General features: G+C 35.4%; 1 long non-coding RNA gene across 1 annotated transcript; it reads right to left on the bottom strand.

Annotated features, from left to right (window-relative positions):
* Positions 1-14,170: 14,170 nt before the first annotated feature.
* LOC120345899 (uncharacterized) lies at positions 14,171-15,436 on the bottom strand. The gene is made up of 2 exons (XR_005569930.2): positions 15,275-15,436; positions 14,171-15,009 (listed from the first exon to the last, which is right to left on the bottom strand). It is a non-coding gene; the product is annotated as an uncharacterized LOC120345899 (long non-coding RNA).
* Positions 15,437-24,134: the final 8,698 nt, after the last annotated feature.

Genomic DNA, 24,134 nt, shown 5'->3' with positions numbered 1-24,134 from the left:
ACTCTGGGTCAATTGCTTTCAAAATTTCAGGTGTTGAAGATAAAAGTAGGTGTTTTTCTCTATTATTATTTATTTCATACTTTTCTAGTTTCTCCGAATTCAGTTATTTCACTCTAAATTCCGTTGATTTTAATAACTGCTGTAAATAAATCACACATTTTTCGCCTTATTTATTTTAACGATCAATCAATCAAGGTGGATTTCTTCAAAATATTTTCAAAAATTTTTATGTTGAAATTATCATCGCAGAAGTTTTTCAGATGTTTCTCTGGCGGAACTGAATTAGATTGTTTTCAGCTGCTCTTAAAACACCACTTCTTCACTCTTAGTTAAGGATTAAAACTTTCCTTTTTTGAATCATTATAGAGAGAATTGAAATACATACCTGACGAATTACTTAAATCTCAAAATGTTATGTTGTGCCGTACCTAGATCAGACCAGTTCCATTGTGTCGTGTCTTAATAAACAAATATATTCATTGAATCTGTCTACACGGGTTGTCAAAAATAATTAAATTTTTTCCATTGATTGGGTTGTATAAACTCTTCAGTACACTTCGAAGTCAAGTTCAGTTTGCGATCTTGCTCAGACTGTTTTAAAATTGTTTAAAATTGTTAGCAAAATAATCATGGATTAGTGGTTAAAGTGTTTGCTCGTTACATTGGCCGACACTGCTTGTTAGGAAGGTTGAGTTTACTTTTAGATATTGTGGCTGTCACAGTTACTTGATGATGTATGTAATTTGAACGAAAAAGTTAAATATGCAGCAAACGCACCTAACCTTTTACTCGGCTGGATTATAGCTAACACGTATATCTAAGAAATGCCATCGATCACATTTCATAGCCCGGGGAGCTTTGGTTCACAGTATTTGTATTTTACTAAACTTTTTACTTTGTGGTATTGTACTTAAATTTAAAAACAAGAATACTTCTAGTTTATATGAAACAAAAGAAAATTAGTATTGGTATTAATGGGATCTGTGTTACTTCAATCAATCAACAATACGGATTTCTAGCCATAAATGAAATTTAAAACTCACTACATAAGGTAAATATTTGGCTACCTAACATTCGTATATATAATTACACAATGGCTTTGAAAAAGGTGGTTCTCACTGTAGGAGATAGAATGATCTTTTGACCGCCAATGACTCATGAATGTCGTTATATTGCTGTTATTATTTCAACAACGTTGATGTTAGAGAAAAACGTCATTATTTGAAATTTTTTGACACGCCTCAAATTCAAAACTTTAATCTAAATTATAATAGAAAAGAAATGTATGCTTATAATTTTTATTGCATCGACTGGCATTATTATCTGATGCAAAATTATCCGTACAACTCACGGTATCTGTATGCGAACCAACCACCGTCTACCAACCACCATCTGAGGTCCATGCAAACACACAACACATCGCATAAAGCTACCGCAACAAACAAAATTAAACTCGAAAGTTTCGAATAATAATTGCATCAGTTAATGATCAATATTTAAAATAAAATACCCGCCATTCTATTAGCATTTACATTTGTAGAAAAATCAAATTATTGTGAATTCATCATTTGCATCAAAATTGACATACCCGATTAGCAAACAAAACTTAATACTCACAAATTATAGCCAATTTAAAGTATAAATAAACGAATAAACGTCTTTCATATGTTATTGTTTTAGTCGTATGTTCAATACACTATGGTATGTCGGAGTGGGTCAGAGAATTTAACTGAACAAACGATCCTTTGCTCACGCTATTAGCCTCGTACCGTCAATAGAATATATAGAGTACACGTGTGAAAAAGGATTAAAATATTTTTGTTTCGTCTTTTCAACTTCTGAGTTCAAAACGGCGGTTGGCCTGTATTTCCAATTTGGAATCAGTACGGTTCTTAATGTTTAATGTATGAATATAAACTGACTTCTAACTTTACTCCTACAGTCAGAGCATACAATATGTAAAGCTCATTCTCATTAAAGTACATTGTTAGAATCCATTGAGCATAAACAATTTTAAATAAAATGCTCAAATTGTTTAATTTTAGGCTTGTAAAATTACTTTGACCCGTTTTGTTTATATTGAACATATCGTCACTTCTTCGCGCGAAACAGGATTAGAAATGCCTTTCCGTCACGGAGTGATCATGCCTGCAAGGCGTGATGGAACGTCATGTCGGAAAACTTTTTTATCTGTGAACTTTAGAAAATTACATGTATTTAACACGTGGGCCTATATCAAAAATACGCGACATAGCAAAAATTAATAAATTACCAAATATTTGATAGTATAGATTTGCTTGACCAAATTGTATCCATATATAAATATTACTCGTGCGAAAAAAGTATTCATCATGAATAAAAATTCATAATAATATTGATCTTCATCAAATTTTCATCATAATTTTAGCCCAAATCAATAGATTAATGTAATGACAACTTATATTATAAATGTAATATATTTTTAATGACCTGAGTAATGAAATCTTATTTTAAAAAAAATGTGAGAATTGCTTTTACTTGTCCAGTCAGTTTCAATGCCAACAAATAAAGTACCACTTGTACAGGAATGTATTACAAACTACAGCAAATATTAAATTAAATTTTGTCTTTCAAATATTTGATTTAAACGTTTCCAATCGTCGAGTTGCAGGATGCAACTTTTGTTATCACAAGTCCTTTTCTGAAGAAGAAACACTGAGATTTAATTTATACTGACTGACCCGTCTGCCTGTAAGTAATGCAAACAATGACGCTGAAATAATTGGCTAATTTTACACGCCCATGTTTAAAATTTACAAAATGACAGCGAAAGTAGCCCGATTAGATTACAGAACATCGTAAACCTGTTTGACGGCTTCGAACTTTTAACATGTAATGTGAGGCGCGGTATTTTAAACAAACGGTTGTTTCGTAATACGTCTACTTCCTATCTGATTTGAAATTTATCAATTGGAAGGTTAACATTATATACTTATATGTTTCGGAAGGAATATTTTCATTTTGAATTCACTCCACATTGGTATCTTTACAAACAGTCATAAAAGTAATGAAAATATATAATCCTTCAAAATGTCCACGAATACAGTATACTACTCAGTCAATGTAACTGAAATAAACAAAATTTAGTATATTTTAGTGAGAAATATTTTTGCATTGAAACTTGGTAAAATGTTCAAATTACAATTTGTTAAGCATGTTGGAGTGCTATTGGTCATGGCGTCGTTTCGAATAAAATTCACTTGGTACCGAACTGAAATTTGAGTTTCAAATATTTCAACTTTGACCCGCCTTCGTGACTTTTGTGGAGATTTGATCGATTGTTTTGGATTTCAAGACTGGTCAAGCAAGTCAGCTTAAAATCTCGCAATAACATCCCCACTTATTCGGTTATAAATTTAATCGCCAGAAACCGGACCGTCTTGAGGCAACTATGTGTCGTCAATGGAACTCACGGTCGATAATTGTCAAATCGGATATCACGAATTTTACAACGTCTAATTAAGTTAATGACCGAAGCACATCTATTATACAATTAAAAACCGACGTCATAATCGGAAAGATTAAATGTCCGCCAATTTAACATTGTTTTGCGATCTTCTGGAATTTAGGTCTTATTTTTTTTGTACGAGTTATTTTCTGATGTTTTACGTGTTGTTTGCGTGATTCTGACATCTCAGATTGAAAATCGATATTGCGACTCGATATTGCTGCACGATAAAGATTACACATTTGAAGCTAAAAATAAAAACCTATTTTCGGACGAGGTGGTCAAAGTCAATAATTACTTTTATTTTTCAATTTTCTCGAATGAGGAGTTTCATTGGGCTCGATATTTCACTCGAAATGTTGCCATTTTGCGCATACTGCGACACCAGGTGGAATTGCGTCAGTTGAGTTCGCAATCTTTTCTACTAACCCGTAGTGTTGAGCACAAACAAGATTCAGGAATCCGACTAGCTCTTCGACAAACAGGATCGGAACAGGAACGTGGATATTTCCGTTTGACAGGTTTCAGTCAAGAGTTCAAACTAAATCTGACAGCGTATTTTAATTCAAATTCGGCATATGTATTTACTCAGGTTCTAGTTAGTCGTCACGGCTTTGTCGGTAAATTGTTATTCGGCCTTGCTTAAACATTTATCAAAGACTTTGTTTTCATCGTGGATACCAGTAGGAAAAAAGAGAACAATGCTCAAATATTAGGGCACGAAAGTCGAAACAAAGTACTACGGTTATGCAATCCTTCACGGTAGACTACTGGTACTGCAGTCTTCACGGCCATACTGACCATCAGATCGTAACGCACGTAAAGATACGCAATTTTTAATTTTAATGACATCATCACACACAAAAACGAATCTTATAGATCCCACGGAATTTTTTGAAATAAAATAAAAAAGTAATAGCCTTCTAGCGACAAAAAAATCCTTAACCACTTAAAATTTTGTAATTGGTATAATAATTGAAGAAAAGAGCGATTTTTTCATAACAACAAGAATACAAGAATGACTAACAATAACAACAAAAAAATCCATATGTACACCCCGTGTCCAATAAGCAATATATATAACGACAGTACTGTTTACTGTGGTGAAAAAAACATACGTAAATCAACTTATTTCAAGTTTTTTCCTTTCTGGACATTATGTCGAGATAAATCTTAGATTTTCAATGTATGTTTAGATGACGTTGTTGCTACCGCCTGTGGGCGTAATATAGCTGCAGCTAATACATCATAACCTGGCAAAAGATGATAGGAACAGCTACAGTATTCGACAAGCAGGGGGAAATTGGGAAAAAAACAAGGCGGATGTGTTTTTTCCCAAGCGTTGCGTAAAGGTTTATCTGAGAATATACCACCTCACAGAGATAAAATGAAACTGTGTGGATTGTAAGGACCAAATTGTCTGTATATACATACAATGTATCAAAGATGTCGTCTTCAAGAGGGAATAAGGAGTGTTGCTTAAAAGTTAGCGTTACAATGTTTGGACAAGTCGAATATCAAGAGCATCGTTGTAGGAACATATGATTCAGTAGGTGTGATATGTACCTCAAGACAGAATGCATTGAAATTGTCAGTATATCTTACCCCGTTAAAGTCATCTGAATACAAGTGATATTTGTATACCCTACACTACACCTAATCTAGAAAAAGTTGAAATAGAATGGGTTCTAGGCCAACTAACAAACAGCATTGTTGAGATACGTAGAAGTAACATCTGAATTACATCGTTTCACTGATGAAGATGCCATTGAGAATGGACTGATGAAAAATTGCTTACCGTTAAATATCGAGACCAGAAGAAAACATGCAAAGAATGTGGTTCTTTCGATCATTTGTGATTGTCCACATTATGACCCAAAACAAACCTATCAGAAAACAGGTTTTAATTAAATCGACGTCTTTAATTATTGAAGGAAATTCATCAAAGGAATCACCACAGTGTAATCAAACCAATTTACCAAAAATTGTTAAAATCTTTTCGCAACAAAACTTAACACCTTATCAAAATAAAGGTATAACTACTTTAACATCTTCAGATCCAATGTCGAAAACAATACCTAATTTATATATGTCTAACGGTGATCAGCATATATCCCAACTTGGATATCTTCTCCCATCGTCTTTAGCTAGAAAAAGGGGACATTCAAGCAGTATATATGACAAATCCGCTTGCTACTCAATCAAAATATAATGAATTGACAAGTGATGATGAAGACGACGATCAACCAATACACAGAATGGAGGTAATGCTGTATGCCTTCAAAACACCAAGTTTGAAAAATAGTAACAAGCCACAATGAATCGAAAAATCTTTATCGACTGTTTCGTCTTCTTGCTTCTTTAAAATATGGTATATTGAAAACGATTGTTGAGCATGTAGTAAATACCTCAATTTTTAACGCAAATGCCTACAACTTAATAAATTACCCAGTAAAGGCTCCTACGGAAAGTGTCAAAATAGCAAATGCCCGTGCTATATATAAATTGCTCTTTTAGTATTATAAAAACATCAGATGGCGCAGCCTATTGTGACTACGGGCAATATTCAAGCTGTACTAACATTATTATATTACCCGCAAATGTCTGAATGCAGGTTAAAAGTTGCCTCTTTGAATGTTGGAGGCATTCGATCTTACAAGAAAAGAGTTGAAATGTTTTATTTTCTCAAGCATAAAAAATTTGAACAAAGCACACGGGAATGGGTAGGTACGGGTGTTTTTTCCCATTATTTTTCTTACGAGGGGTTTGCATACTGTTCAATAGTAATATCTTATATCGAAATGAATATTCACATGAATCAGATGATGGAAGATATGTTGCATTATACGCGACAATTGTGTCTGAACGAATTGGTATAGTCACCGTATATGCACCAAACCTTGAATATTTAAAGCAACTAAAGCTAGGTGTGCTAGAAACATTAGTAACTGAGCACATACTTGCTGGATATTTCAATTTAGTATTGAATCTTAACCTGAATAAGAAAGGAGGTCGACCATTCCATGCGAATCAGCGGGCTAGAAACACTCTTCTCATTCAATATAAAAACGTCTTCCGATTGAAATATTCAGACAGGCAGTGTTTTTTCATATCAAAAACCAATTAAGATCATGACACGTATCGATTTTTTTCATTTCTAAGAATCTAGTCACCTAAACGACGGACTGTTTAATCATTCCTGCGATCAACTCACACAAGAAAGGCAAGAGATACTGGAACCCCAATTGCTCATTGTTAAAAGATAATTACATATAATTAAAAGGATAGTATTTAATGCAATATATGATCATTCCCACGAATCGATAGCTCCACAGTTGTTCTGGGATACTTTCAAATGTATAATCAGGGGCATAGCTTATGTAAGTAAGAAATATTTGTAGCAAATACAATGTAGAGAATTGGACTTTGAAATTGAACAACTAAGAAATGAAATGTACAGAAATAATTTGAGAGATAACTATGGAAATCTTTTCAAGGAACAGAAAAAAACTAAACTTATTATATATATATATATATCAAAACAACACAGGGCTATATTATGCATAGTAAAGCAAAATGGGCTGAAAATGAAGAAAAAAACCTAAAGTTTTTTATCGGACTTGAAAAACGAACTAAGCTAAAGTCCACAATTTTAGCTTCAAAAACAGAAGATGGTATCTTAACCAAGCAAGACGATATAATGGAAGAAATACAAACATTTACAAAATATTATACAGTTCTGATCAACCGGACCATAAATGTATATATACCAAGAAATTTATTGAGGCTTTAAATATTTCTTTATAACCATAACGAGCTTTTTGTAACAAACAACAGTTTCTTCTCTAGGGCAATTATTCTACAAAGAGGGCTTAAACAAGGTCTCAATGAAAAACTCATTTTTCATTTTCATTCAGTCTTCATTTTATAACAATAAGAGATACACTTTGTACCTGATACATGTATAAGGAATTAACAGGTAATGCCAATGTTCACCTCTATGCAGGAATGCCTTTTTTTTTATAAAAGCTTGCGATGAACACGAAATCGATTTATTACATCATTTGGACAAAAATTCTTCATACTCTTATTTTCAGCTAATAGAACACTACGGTATAGAATATATTGCAAATGAATATCGGGACTAATACAAAATGATTGGCTGCATACCAAAATATTGGATTCAATATATTGAGAGTTCCATCGATTTCAATTGTTTACAGAATTTAAAAATGTTTTATTTTGATGATTTTTTATCTAGTTCATTGTGTGAAAACACGTGTCGCTTAGCAAAAAAAGGGAATTGTAAAAAAGAAATTCATTTCCCCGGAAATACAACAGCGGGTTTGGAAAGAGAATCTAAATTTCTCTAATGAATTTAATTGGCTGTCATACCATTCAAATAATTATTATTAAACTATTGCAACTAAACTTGAGATCTTTTTAGACAAAAAAATTTCTGTAATTCTTTGTGCTAACTACCGTTTGTTATATTTTTGTATATCGTATAATTGGAATTTCTGGCAACCCTCTTTGGGCTTACTTTCTCCCCTTCCGTTTTGTTTCTGCTTTTAAGGCTGCGTGTGTTTTTCCGCTGTGTTCGAGTTATGTATTAAAGTTTACTGTTACTATATCTTTTGGTGCTTTGCTGTTACTGGTTGGGGAGGTCGAAAGATTATTTTCAACAGGTTATGGGCCCAGCACGCTTCCGCTGCGCTGAAAGACTGAAAAGTAACCAGTGACTTTTGCTGCTGATTTTGAACTGAATATTGTTGTCGGTCGTTGACTGGTTCTAATCGGGTTCAATGGAGGACAAATGGTCTATTGATAGATTGGATGGGTCAAATTGGACAACATGGAAATTTCAGGTGCGTCATGTTTTGCTTGCAAAGGAGCTGTGGAGATATGTTGATGGCTCGGTTATGCTTACTGAAGACGCTGGTGAAGCAGCAGTGCTCGAATTCAACAAAAAGTCGCAAAAGGCATTGTCAACAATTGTTTTGTCTATCGATCCGTCACAGTTATATCTGGTAACTTCTTTTGATAAACCAAAGGCGGCTTGGGATGCGTTGCGTAATCATTTTGAACGGGATACGTTGGCAAACAAGCTATTTTTAAAGAAGCAGTATTTTCGTGCGGAGATGGAAAAGGGAATGCGGATGGATGATCACTTGAAGCGGATGAAAGAAATTACAGATAGGCTGGCAGCTATTGGGGCGCCTATCAGTGAAGAAGATCAAGTTGTAACATTGCTTGGAAGTCTTCCACAGAGCTATTCAACTCTGGTAACTGCTCTGGAATCGCGTGTAGATGGAATTAGCCTAGGATTTGTTCAACAGGCGCTTTTACACGAAGAGCAAAAGATGAATGGTCGCTCTGGAAATGGGAAGAATAGCAATCAAGACGAGTCAGCTTTGGTCGGTTTCGACAAGAAACGTACGTGCTATGGATGTGGGCAAAAGGGGCATATTCGGCGAAATTGCCCCCGTAAAATGAAGAAAAAGTATGTGCCCACTGGATACCATAAAGCGGAAACTATGACTCCCATGCCTGAACCAGAATCCAGTGAAGATGATGATTCAGCAATGATCGGTTCATCTAACAGTGCCCATGGATCGGAGTGGCTGGTGGATTCTGGGGCGTCGCGTCACATGACTAAAGAAAATGAATTTCTGGTAAACTATAGAAAATTCAGTGTTCCGGAAAAAGTGGAACTTGGAGATGGCAGAACAGTGGAAGCACTTGGTGTGGGAAATGTTCACCTTGTGATGCTGTTTCACGGAAAAAAGTCGAAGCGAAGTACTTTATATGACGTTCTGTATGTTCCGAAACTGGCGTGTAATCTGTTTTCAGTACATTCAGCAGCAAGCAAAGGAAATATCTTGAAATTTGATCGGTCGACTTGCTGGATCTACGGTGAAAATGGAATTGTACGTGGAATGGGAACATTGAATGGAAAATTGTATCAGTTAAATTGTCGACCAAACCTGAAACATAAGGGAATGCTGGTTGACGGAAAGAAATCTGATCTGGATTTATGGCATCAAAGATTGGGTCATCTTGGTGGTCAGCAATTAAAGGAAGCTGTACGGAAAGGCCATGTTTTGAATGTGAAAATTCCAGATGATGCAAAACTGTCATTTTGTGAAGCTTGTGTAGAGGGAAAAATTCAACGAAAGCCGCTTAGGGCGGTTGGTGAAATTCGGTCTACACGGAAACTTCAACTTATACACAGTGACGTTTGTGGGCCAATGGAAGTCGAGTCAATTGGCGGACGAAGGTATTTTGTCACTTTTATTGATGATTACTCACGGTTTTGTGCGGTTTATTTCATGGAGCACAAATATGAGGTATTTGACAAGTTCAAAGAATTTGAAACCCTGATGACAAATAATGCTGGTGTTAAAATTGGAACTTTGAGAACTGATAATGGTGGTGAATACGTCTCAAAGAATTTTGAAGCATATTTGCGGAAAGGGGGCATAAAACATGAACTGTCAGTTGCTCACACACCGGCTCAGAATGGTGTGGCGGAGAGGATGAATAGAACGTTGATGGAGTCGGCAAGATCAATGATATGCTATGCCGGAATGAAAAAGGGAATATGGGCTGAAGCTGTCTACGCAGCAGCATATATTAGAAATCGGGTGCCGACATCTGCCATCAAGGGAAACAGATCGCCTTACGAACTTTGGTATGGAAGAAAGCCGAATGTAAGTCATTTTCGTGTTTTTGGATGTGTGGCTTATGCTCATGTACCAGATTGTAGGCGGAAAAAGCTGGATAAAAAAGCTGAAAAATTGAGATTCGTTGGCTACGATTTGCGGTCAAAAGGTTACAGACTACTGGTGGAAGGAACTGGAAAGGTTTTTATTCGGAGAGATGTTGTATTCAATGAAAGTGATTTTGGTCAAGGAAAATTTGATACAACTGTAAAACGTTCCGATACAAAAGCTGAAAAATCTGCACCAAGGGAAATAGAAGTAGATATTGATGCAGTGGGAGTCAACGAATCAAATGAAGAAATGCCTCGGAGATCTAGTCGACAAGTGAATCCACCAATTAGGTTTGGCTATGATGAATATGTAGATGTTGCCTTGCACGATAAATCATATCATGTTGCGTATCTTGCTAGTCAAATTGCAGAGCCGAAAACTCTGGAAGATGCGTTGAATTCTGAGTGTGCAAGACAATGGAAAACTGCAGCGGAAAATGAGTACAAATCCTTGATGGAAAATGAAACTTGGGATCTTGTAAAATTACCAGCCGGTAGAAAACCTATTGGGTGTCGTTGGCTATTCAAAACGATGTATACTAGTGATGGCAAAATTGAAAGATTCAAGGCTCGGCTGGTCGCTAAGGGATATACTCAGAGGTATGGCATTGACTATGATGAAATTTTTTCTCCAGTTGTCAAATTTTCATCTATCAGAACTGTGCTTGCTGTAGCACTAGAAAAGAATATGTTGATCCATCAAATGGATGTTGAAACTGCATTTCTAAATGGGAAACTGGAGGAAGAGATTTATATGGTGCAACCTGAAGGCTATGTTGCACAGGGCAAAGAAGATTTTGTATGCAAATTGAAAAAATCATTATATGGACTTAAGCAGTCACCACGGTGCTGGAATAGTGTTCTGAGTACGTTTTTGAAGTCCATGGATTTTCTGCAAAGTTCTGCTGATCCTTGTGTTTATGTACGTATAACCGATTCAATAACAATTGTTGCAGTGTATGTGGATGATATTATCATAGCTGCGGAATCGGTGTTTGAACTGACAAAATTGAAGGAAAGTTTTTCTACTCGATTCAAGATGAAAGACTTGGGTGAGCTTCATTATTGTTTGGGGGTCAGCATCGAACAAGATACTGAAAATAATTGCATACAATTACACCAGAAGCAGTACATACTGGGGATGCTAGAAAAGTATGGTCTGAAAAATTCAAAACCTTATAGTAATCCGTCGGATACAAATGTAAAGCTAAAAAAGGATGACGGTGGAAATGTGGATAAAGTTGATCCTAAAAAGTATCAAGCAATGGTTGGAAGTCTCTTATATGCAGCCATTGCTACTCGTCCTGATATTTCGAATGCTGTCAGTGTTGTGTCAAAATTTAATTCATGCCCAACGAAAATACACATGACAGCTGTTAAAAGAATTTTCCAGTACTTGAAAATTACATCAGACTTTGGCTTGAAATATGTGAAGTCTGGAAATGATCTAATGGGATATTCAGATGCAGATTGGGCTGGTGATCAAGATGATAGACATTCTACAAGTGGAAACCTCTTCATGCTTGCCGGTGGTGCCATTAGTTGGCTCAGCAAGAAACAACCCATTGTTGCTCTATCAACTGCAGAGGCAGAATATGTTGCATTGAGTTCTGCCACACAAGAAGTTATTTGGCTGAGGAAATTGCTTGCTGAACTTGGAATGGTACAGAATTATCCCACAATTATTAGGGAAGACAACCAGGGGGCAATTGATATTGCAAAGAATCCTGTTTCGCATGGTAGAACTAAACATATTGATATACGTTATCATTTTATTAGGGAGACAATTGACAATGGGGTTCTTGAACTTGAATATTGTCCTACTGAAAATATGCTTGCTGATATATTCACTAAAAGTCTTCCTAGGGATCGTTTTGAGAGATTACGTAATTGTATGGGCATTAAAAATGTTTAGCCTAATTCGGAGAAATTTCAATTAAGTGGGAGTGTTATATTTTTGTATATCGTATAATTGGAATTTCTGGCAACCCTCTTTGGGCTTACTTTCTCCCCTTCCGTTTTGTTTCTGCTTTTAAGGCTGCGTGTGTTTTTCCGCTGTGTTCGAGTTATGTATTAAAGTTTACTGTTACTATATCTTTTGGTGCTTTGCTGTTACTGGTTGGGGAGGTCGAAAGATTATTTTCAACACCGTTTTATATGGATTGAAGTTGGTAAATTTAAATCTTTGTGGATCTTGTGGAAATGCAATTGAAGATCTATTACATTCATTTTCTGATTGTCCAATCACGCAAGATTTTTGGGCACAAGTTAATCAATACCTACATTTTTTTCTGACAATCCGGCTTTTTCTGTTGGCAAAAAAAGAATGTTTTAGGTTATTGTGACCCTCCGAATAACATGTTAATAAGTTGCATATTAATTTGTCTTCGGTTTTTATATATTGGTTTAAACTGCAACGTATTCTTTCAATCTTTTGCTTTTTTGTTAGCTTTATCCAAAGGGTAAAAGAAATCGAAAAATAGTATGCAATTGAATCAGGACGAGGTAGCTTTACATAATAAAAAGTAAAATTCCATGTCATAGTTAAAAGAGTAAATGATGTTACGTGAGTATGTTTTACTTGTATAATTGAAGTTAATTTGCTTGTCTTGGATTTTATTTTTATGCAAAACAGTTAGCTTGCTCCACTCTGCCTAGATTAAAAATCCTTTTTTTTTCCTCAGTTGTTTGTTTCATGTCCTCATTTAAATTGCATTTTTGCCAATGTTTTAAATTATGTAAGGTGTACCATGCTAGTTGCATGGGTAAATGACATTAAACAGGTATTCCTGTATTTATTCGTACCCTCCGCAATATACTTTGCTTATGGTAGAGATGGTTCATGAACCTTTGGTCGTATTAAACCACAATGAAATTTTAAGACGCTTGCTTTAGATCTTGGCCCAATATTTAATATTTTTACTTCATTTCTGTTGATTACCCTTACAGGCAGTCAAGCCTAAACTGCTCATTTGATTGTCATTATACCTTTAATATCATTGTAAACGTATTTCCTGGTATGGAATCTTTTACATATTCCTAAACTTTGCTTTATTGGTTTACTCAATTTTAGACTACTTGATTCTTCGGTAGTTTTTTTTCTATGTTTTGTATTGAGTAGTCATTTTGCAAAAGTCTTTTGATACTATCTTTGTTTTGAATGACTGTTTTGGAATTTCTTCAACATATTCTGATATTTCATATCTTCTCTGATTTTATAATTCCTGTAACGTTATGTGAAACACTTAAACACTCGGTCCAGAAACACGTTCAGATACCTCAATTTCTTCCTACTATAAAGGTAAGGTTTATTCGTTGGTAATCTTGTTGTGGTTACCCTCAGCAACCTGTGTGTTTTACTGTAACCCTGAGCCAACACAATCAGACGTTTATAGCTCATTGCTATACAATGCACAGAAACAGTCCACTACTGCTATCTCCATGATTACCGAGTAAGTGGTGTTCGGAGTCGTCTTTTGTTGGAGCGAGTGACTGCTGGTTATAGCAGATCGCCCCGAGGATTTTTTTTAAATAACATATACTTAGTTTTCTTTTTAGTCCTCTCTTCGCTTTTTCTTCTTTATAATTTCGTGTTAGACTCACTTTATGGGTGCCGCTGCTTGATAACCAGTACTGGTTTTTAACTGGTTTTAAAATAAACTACTGACTGACAATAAAAAAGAAGCGTGCATCTTGTATGGATTTGGCTAGAACATTGCTATAAAAAAGAGTTTGATTCAAACGAAATGTGCTTGCACTAAACAGAATTCTAGCTGAAATATAACACCGATTTACAAATATTCTCATATTACAATAATCAATCATTATGAAGTTATACAGCTTTCTGTTATACAATGAATATTGAAAATTCTGTGAGTTGCCTATTCCTCCGAACAGTGAAAACACAATAAACCAAAATTGAATTTATTAATCCTAAAAACACTGCTTTGCTGGTTTCAAAGCAAAACATGCACAATACTAAACTTTTTAAACTGGTATTAAGTTACTTTTTAAAGAAATGTCAGTCTTCCTATGTTATATCAGTGGGACCTCCGCTGTTGCATTATCGTTGACATGGATACATCTATGTTTTGTAACCAGCATAGAAATGCACGAAGTACAAGTTTTATCAGTGAAGCTACTGTTATTGCGAGACCTAAAATAAGTTTATAACTGAGAACAGACATTTCAAGCATATGTAGATTTCAAAAACAATTTATACTAAAAAGTTAACAAACAGTTCGAACGAGCATGCGCTCTACGAAGGTGACACAGACGAACTATATTATACTTCAGACTGTAGGACTGTATATCATATTTCTCTGTACACATATGTCATGTAAGGATTAAAAGAGTTCATTTAATAGACGCTTAATTAAACTTACTGAAAAGGCAGGAAACATTTTTATTTATACAAAAAATACAATCTGTTAATTTTTAAAATAAAATCGCCTCCGAAAGAGGTTTTGAGTCATGCTTAGTATATTCCTGCGAAAATATTCTTTGCATGAGACATATTTTAAATTCTTTGTAAGATTGTTAGCTTCCATAATATCAATAATTTATTGTTCTAGGTCACAGCCATCGAGCGGATTGTTAGTTCCTTTCTCGTAGAAACAAGCATTGCATCCATCACAGTAGTTGGCAACACAAATCACGTCTGGGTTGTCTCTGCAGTTGAAACATGGATCCGCGAAACAGTTAACTTCACATTTTGGGTTGCAGTCAGAAACACCGGGATGTTTGGCTGAAAGTGTATAAAATAAGAAAAAAAATATTTGTGACCGTGTGATCATGGAATTCAAGACCTATAAGCAACCATGAAAATTTTCGACTCATCATCGTTTCCGAATAATAATAGTTACTATCAGTTTTAGATTAGTTCTATAAGCTTTAATTCAGCGTGGAATGCTGTTTACCTCATTTTGTGAAGAAAATGTAGAAAAAGTGTTGTCACCATTTGTCATTTCAAATCAACGCTATTTAGTTTCTCTATTTTGTATAATACTTACGACATTCTGGTACTTGGCATTCAATGGTCTTGGAGAAGACTTCCTTTGCTGTTACCAAGAAACCCAATGCTACGATAGCGACTACTTTCATTTTTTATATTTTTTGTTTCTTTATAAAAGTATATCTACACAAATAGAACAAGGTCTGATCCTTTAGAATGAAAAGAAAATAGTTTCATTTTATACTTATTAATTCTTCACCAACAGAATCAGTTAATTGAATTTGACGGTATTACTTTGGTTACATGACGATATTCTAGGCAAATGCCTGTAATATAAAGCTCCTATATCTTTTTAAAATTTGATTTTCCTTTTTTCCTTTTCCCCCGCCAAATTTCCATAAACAAAAAGTTATTCAAAATAAAACAAATTCATCCCAAAATATATATAAATTTGTATACTAACTCTTAGGTCTAAGATCTGATTAAAAATTTAATATTAAATACCTCAACATAAGAAGGGTGAACCTGCAAACACGAGGCATTTTAATTCACGAGCTACTTTTTATGGCGCGGGGCCCAATTTCGCCTTCACTATTCACGAAACCCCGAACAGGCACTATTTCAACCCGCGTTGACATCGACCTTAATTAAAAAAAACTTTACACAGAAACTATCATTCATTTTGACTTACAGTATACTATTATTTTGATGCAAGCTTCCGGGAAATCATTACGTTGTTAACTTTTGCGGTGTGAAAAATTGGTTACGTCTATCTAGAATCTTCTAGACCAGATGATCTATATAATTTACCCAAAATGCTAGAAGTACAGAATTTATTGCAATTATCCAGATATGCGAACCTATCGCAATAACATGCAACTTTGCACATTTGTAAAACGCGACTGAATATTTGTATTGAAATGGCCTGGCGTCATGTTATTGTTTTTCACGAGTGGAAAAAACATATGTGGCTTCATTATGGGGCATGTGACGCATATCACCCACACTTATTTTGAAACAGAGAATGCTTTTCGCTTGCGGTAACGGCACGATTCACAAATTTCCTAATGCAATAGACTAGAGGATGACATCATTAAAAATTACCCGTTTGCTTTTATTCGCTTTGAAATGTTTCCGCTTGATTTCTTGTAGCTGACCAATGACGTTCTGTAGTAGATATTTTGTTCTTTTTCATATACCCTGCTTCCAATTTGTTGTAGGCTATGTCGTTCATACTGTTTTTAGCATACGGAATAACTTATGGATAACCCAGCTGTGGTGATCCCAACTTTAGTAGAATTAATAGAAATGTTGTAATATTTGTTGTCGCGTCATAAAATTACCAAGAGCGGATATGTTTGGCCATGTGTTAAAAATAGAAACGATCTTAGTCGTGCGTGACATCAATATCAGATACGTGCGTTTACACGTTGTCAACATGATAAAGCAACAATAACAAATAAAATATTGCATGATGTTTTCGGGGTATTTTTCACATTTTGAATTGAGATTTATATTTGTTACCCATAAAATCGACCATCTTTTATTTAACTAATCAGATAAATTTTCGAAAATTTAGGAGTAAAAGGTGATGTATGCGAGAATATGAATAAATTGTGTAAATTACGGGTTGATTAGTTTCCAGTATCGTTTGTTATGCTGTTTGGTACAACGGAACTTATTGGACACGTAGTGGACCTATGGATCGTTTCAAAATTATGTTGTTGTTCTTGTTCTTTGACACGTTTTTGGACACCTAGTAGTATACCTAAAAAGTTGCTTTTCTCTTTGATTACTGGACCATTTGCTCTGAAATTTTCAGTGGTTAAAGATTGTATTTTTCGCTAGAAGGCTATTTTATTAATTTATTTCAAAAATATCAGTGGGCTCTATGGGACCGTATCAGGTGATGAAACGTCTTTTTAAAAATATTATGCGAACGAAAGTGCTTTAAAATATATCTTTGCCCTTAGTACTGTCGCCCACACCAACTGCTAGTACCCCCCTTGAGGGGGCCACGGGCCCCAGGTTGGGTAGCGCTGCTCTAATAATCATTGCCCAATGGCGAACTAAATAAAAGAATTACTATATATTTCGACATATCCATCATACAGAATTGATCGTTTCACTTATATATACGAATATTTATATATATATGGATATACTTTCGGCTCTGAATCTAGTAGTAACCAGGCGAGAGGCCAGAATTCGTTAAAGATCACAAGGTGTTTTCACCTAGTTGGGCATGATTGTTTGAATTTGGAATCTATCAATCAAAATACCACTATAAATGCCACTAGAATGATAAACAAAGGGGCAATACGTGCCAGAAGCCTCCGAGAGGCACAAAATATTGTTTCTTTCTGTTAATAATCTTACGGCATTGTTAGGGATCCTTGCAGAAATGGTGAGTTGAAATACATAAATTTTGTAAAAAAAACTGCTATTTAAAATTATTGTCACGCCGACTTCAAACAAATTCAGTGAGAAACCACTTTTTTACAACATTGTGTATTTTGCAACAGGATTTTGCTAGCTAGTTTTGTTTTACTAATATAACAGTGGCGTTCATGTACTAACTAAACTAAAAACTCGTTTCGCGGGCACGCCATTCAAAATTGGCACTTCTCCGCGGGCCGCATAATTTTTTCTTGGTCTGGGGGCCTCAATTTGCACATCTCTGCTTTAGACTGTATGAATACAAGTTGTGGAATTTTTAGACACTAAATGGACATATGGATCGTATTGTCATTATATGAAAAAAATCCCTTTTCTCATTACCTACCGGACCATTTGCTTTGCAATTCTCAGTGGTTAAATTTTGTAGACGATTCGCTGGAAGGTAATTCTTCCCATTTGTTTCAAATTTTTTTTAGTGATTTTATAGTAATAACAATTTTAAGTTATGTAAATTGTAAAGTATAGGGAGAATTTTTCTGGGGTCAAGGATCAGGGAAATATTCATAGCAAAACGTTCAATTAATACACTAGTTTTTTCATTTCTATATGACGTCATATTGTTATCTCAATTCTTACTTTTGTGGCAACTTGTTTTTTCACTTATATATCATGGTTAACGATATTTCACACAATTTACACAAAACTTCAAAGTGAAAAACAAAATCCCATAGAGCCCACAGAAATGTTTGAAATAAACAAAAGTTATGGTTTTCTAGCGGCAGCACGTTTCAACGACTTAAAATTTCAAATTAATTGGTCCAGTAGTTAAGGAGAAAAGCGATTTTTCACATCAAGACGAAGAAAAAAAAATGCTAACATGATCATCAACAACAAGAGAGCTATGCTCAAATATATGGACACGTAGCGCCACCCAATGGCAATAATTTTGATGACGTCATAGCGAAAAAAAAAGTAATAGCCTTCTGGAGAAAAATTTTATCTTCAACCACTGAAAATTTCAAAGCAATTGGTCCAGTATTCGAAGAGAAAAGCGACTTTTTAAAAACGTGTCAAAGAACAAGAACAACAACAAGAACAACAAGAACAACAACAACATAATATTGAAACGATCGTTATGTCCACTACGTGTCCAACAACATAATAACAAAGCGATCTATAGCCCAATTCGTGTCCGATTATCATAATAACAAGAGAGCAATGCTCAAATATATATATGGGAATATATAAACGAAAGCTATTTACAATAATTGCATCACGCTGTTAAACCAGCAAATATTTTTTTGCATTGATAATACCGCGACCACCATATTTCATAACATGTTGAACACTATTGGAAACACTGTAATGCTTCTTTATTGGCATATTGATGTTGTTTACCGGAGAACTGTAATGAAAAAAAGCAAAAAGTTGAGCATAAACATAGCAGCTGTGCAAGCGTAAAAATGAAATGAAACAAGGTAATTTGACTGCAAATGCAGTAAGATCAAACATGTAAATGAACTTGATATTCTTTGGCACTTTCGTACGTCACATGTTAAAAATTATCGGAGAAGTTGTAATGCTTCTTTCTTAGCATACTTTCGTTATTCACGGCAAAACTGTAACAAAAAGATGAGAGCGTAATTCACTGTGGTCTGGTACCGGTACCGGTGCCTTAACTCCCCAGTACCATACCATACCTGTAAGCCTGATACCGGTATTCGATCGTGGTTATTCTTAGGCGTATACAAACTTATTTTATTTTCTGTTATCAATATAAACTAATACGTTAGTATACAAAACTTGAATTTGTGTACTAGTAAGTCACCGTACTATGTCACGGTACCGAAACTGTCCTATCTCCTTGTGCCAGCTTCAATTGAAATTGTAAGATGATCCGAATTGCAACTGCAGTAACACCATTGATATGTTAAGTCATCAATGGTAACACCGACGATCCGAAACACTACTGTATTATAACACCAGGGGCGCCATTCGCCAAACTTCTTTATCGTTTAACGTGTTAGTAAAGCACCCACTTTCTCGTAAAAAGCAAAAATAGTATTCTCGAAGTATTGTTAATATTCGAGAGAATTTTTTGCTCGCCAAAACAGACGTCTCGTATAGTGCCTTCTTCTCTCATTTTACCGAGAATCGGTATTCACCAACGACTAACATACGTATTCACCAAAGTTCTTTAACGCGCCGGAGGGCTCGCAAACTAACGAGGAGAAAATTTTGCTCGTTAACAGTAGTTCGGCCTGTTCAAGTATGAATTCAAGTTAAAATGTATGTGTGTTATTTGTAACAGTATCTACATAATAATTAAACTGTATAACTAAGACGGGATACATGTTCAATACCTTACTGGACTAAGACAAGTATGTGCGACATGCACCCCAACAAATGCTGTGGTGTTTGCATACTTCGTGAAAAATGGTATCAAAAATCCCTAAATGCCTAACGTAGGTAAGAGTGATTGTAGTCTAGTAGCTGTGGACCCACCTATATATGCCAACTAACACCGTACTACATCAAATATGGAATTACATATTCATCTATTTTATTGTCTGTGACTGTAGTCTAGTAGCTGTGGACCCACCTATATATGGTCACGCTAATAACCGAATTGCGTAAGTCATTTTTGGCGATTTTGAGTTTTTTATAAAATAGGTATTTATGTAATGCTGCGCACCTGTCTGTTAACTCAGATTTTATTTTAAGAATTCCGAAACCCATAAAAATGGAGATTTAGTATGACATGCACATTTGTGCAATTGTTTCGTCATAATGAATTATCATTGTTACCGCAGGACTATTGTGACGTCACAAAGGCAAAATAACCTCGGCGAAGTATTTTCGAGTTTTTGCATCTCGGATTTTAGCTTAGCGCGTATTAATTTAAATTTACACTACAGTATAGGAGGACGTGCACTTGTGATATTCACTGTCCGAGTCCAATTCACCTTGGTTGGCTTTTATATTGGGTGCATTGCTGTTTTATTCTTTATATTTAATCTTAGTCTTATTTCGGTGGGTGTGCAGAACGTGTTATATTGATGAAATATATATTTTTAAACTTAAAAATAATGTAATTGAAACTGATTAGCTATTTTCTGGATTAGACATTGTAGATACTGAGAATTACATTCGTTTTTGGAATGTTTAGTTTTCAGGACTGGTGCATATAGTAAAGTTGCAAAATTGCGTATGTCCCCAAGTCATAGACACATTTCTGCCTAAGTCACAGTGCGCCATTATGACGTCACTTAACTGCGTCATACAAATTAACTTAAATCCGGCTACGATCAAAAAATTGAACCATGGCAAATTATTGACTCTCAATGGCATAACAATATCATTAGGAAGTTTTTTACGTTTTTCTCAAAATTGCTAAAAATGACTTACGCAATTCGGTTATTAGCGTGACGATATGCCAACTAACACCGTACTAACATCAAATATGGGATTACATATTCATCTATTTTATTGTCTGTTACACAAGTAGTTTAACAATATGTATCTCAGAATTTACTTTATTCATCCATAGTTTACTGCTATATTCCCCAAACATTAAATCACAGGCTGCAAAATGTAAAACAGAGATCATCGCAAAATAGGCTTATCCGCGGCTCCGCGTCGGGCGGCTAGCGGCAGTGAGTGATACGGTTGATTGATCGTACGGTGGTTTTTGTTCCACGACGACCGTGCCCTAGATTTCGAGAGAACTTGCGTGACCTTGCGTAAAGTTTTTACGAGATGTTCCGTGAATCGCACCTAAAGAGATTTCGTAACTGCGTTTTTGAGAGACAAGGTTACGTGCTCGTAAACCCGGCTTTTTACGAAGTTTGGCAAATGGAGCCCCAGGTACGGGTACCGCCAACGACTAACATACTGCGCAGTTTACAACAACTCTTAGCGAGCAAGAACACGTTCGCTTCGTCGCCGCAGTCGCCACAAGGTGCCGCTATTTTTCATTGTGATCACTAATTCGCACAAAAAAAAACGAATGTCTTGAAGTCCACAGAAAATTTTGAAATAAATAAAAGTAATAGCCTTCTGAAAATAAATTCTACCTTTACCCACTAAAAATTTCAAAGCAATTAGTCCAGTAATCTAAGAGAAAAGCGATTTCTTCAAAAAGTGTCAATGAACAAGAACAACAAAACAACGAAACGATCGTCATGTCCACTACGTGTCCAAAAAGAGCTAAACACAGAGCCGCCGCAATGGCCAACGGTATAATGTTTTGCCGACAATGCGTTATGGCGGACGGGTATAAACATCATATTTCGTATATTGATGTGACATTTTATTTGCTCTTTACTGCCCTCTCAATTCCTGCGCATATTATTACCCCTTGGGCAATTCGGATTTCACGGGATTATCAGTCTGCAAGAATCTCTACTTTGGTACCATGGGCTATTTTTAGTCGAATTTTTTTTCCGTTCATATACCGACGTATCGAGTTTTACTTCTCACTCTTATGGATGTTTCACAATCATCGATTTCCTTGCTTTTTCCGTAACAACGACCAATCAGGAAAAAACGTCAACGATGACGTAACAATTGAAATTGTTGCAGCCGTCCGACACTTCATTCGCTCAAGTATGGTTGTGAACATTGACTCGTTTTCACGGTTTTGTGTGTTATTTGTCAGTTTTCAGTTGTGTTGTAAATGAATAGTTTTAGTGTCATTATGTCCTTCGATGAACTTTAGTTTAGTTGCTATAATCAAAAATTAGTCCCCGAAAAGCTGCGACAGACTGAGCTAAATTTGGCTATTAGTACGTGTAGGCGGCACGTAGTTATATACTTTAATAAAAATAATAGTTTTGGGCATGTAAATCAGTTTACATTACTATATGTTTCGACATATTCATTATACAGAGATGGTCGTTTCACTCATATACAATTTATATTTATGGATATTTTTTGGTTCTGAATCTAGTAGTAACCAGGCGAGAGGCCAGGATTCGTCAACAGGCCATGCTATAAGCTGACGGGTTCCAGCTAGCACAAGATACTTAAAACACTTATCTACTTAATAATATACACGATCAGCAGATATGGAATGCAAAATTCAATTTTTGAGAAAATCATTTGAATAAGCAATGGGCTAACGCAAAATAAGCTGAAACAAAAAGTGAATCAAAGCATGGCCGTCGAAGGTGAATATAACGAGACGATGTGTTCTGGGTTTAAATTGCTATACTATTTTCATATTTATTCCGAGGGTGTGAAAATGTCCAAAAGTCGAAAGTGTTTCATACTAGTTTATATTATTTGTGAGAAAACCTTTTGTGTGGAATAAAAGTATAGCCGTAAAATTTTCGAATTGCTGGCGACCCCCGAAATGGCAGAGCTGCCGGGATAATAAGGAGTTATGATGACGCATTACCTGCAAGGAAATGCCAATTGACATAGAGTTGAAACGTTTCAGTCAAGACAATCAGCAAAAATTATAAATTCAACCTAATCCAGAACAAATCATCAAATCGTATTTACCCACGAGTATTAGGCCTCGAATCAGTTCGTCTCGCAAAATCTAGATTTGAATCATATTTCAATATGGATTTTTTATTTGTCTTTGTTTATCTGTATTTTATCACCTGCTATGCTCATTATGAAATCGAAATAAACCTATAATTAGAGTAACATATTGTATTGGTTTGTACTGATTTTAATTCAGAGTTCATTATTGCAGTCTTTCCTTTATTCAGACTTCGTATATTTGCTCTGTAGTGTCCTCTGGCGGTTCGTATTTTGCACAAATCTAATAGTCTTCCCAGGTCCAGACGTTGTTCCTTGGGCTTAGCATATCTAAGTAAAGGAAGCCAGCTTGTTCGTTGCAATTTTCAGAAGTGTAGTTACCAGACTACGAACGCACGTGGAATATTTCTTCGGGAGCTTTAAATAGTGTGATCGTCTTGTCCGGGGTTTGGGGAGCATATTTCGTCAGCGGAATCGGTAAATAAAACTGTGTATGATGTTTAACAGGGAAAATTTTCATTGACTTCTTTGTTTTTTTTTCGTCTTTTCCTCCGCTTGTTGTTTAGCTTCGGTTTGATGTAATAGCCCTGAAGCCATTTTCAGTCACAAGAGTCAATGTTCTTCGCGACCGCTATTTTTAGTTTCGAGCTCTCGTTCGGAGCTGGACTAGTTATTCTGGATTGTATTAAATCTAATACCTGGTAATATACCACTGGTTTCCCTTCCATATGTTGTGATAAGCAGCATTTGATACGTCTGGAAAGCTATGAGTACCTACAAGAAAAAGGATTTGAGTATGATTCGTTCTTTGAAAGTATATTATGACATCACATTTTTTTTCCTCATGTACCAGGTCTGTTTCAGACATCGACGATCATGGCCTTCCATTCCAATCTGTTGTCTGCTCTTCTGGCGACCAAAATTCCAGTAATTGGAGACGAAGTGTACATATGGATCGCTTTGTTGTTATGTTGTTTGCTTAAAAAGTTTGAGAACCACTGGTCTAGGCATTCAGTGTGCATTGA

The sequence above is a fragment of the Styela clava genome, chromosome 8, assembly GCF_964204865.1.
Source record: "Styela clava chromosome 8, kaStyClav1.hap1.2, whole genome shotgun sequence".
Taxonomy (NCBI): Eukaryota; Metazoa; Chordata; class Ascidiacea; order Stolidobranchia; family Styelidae; genus Styela; species Styela clava.
This window is presented reverse-complemented; position numbering and strand designations above follow the sequence as displayed.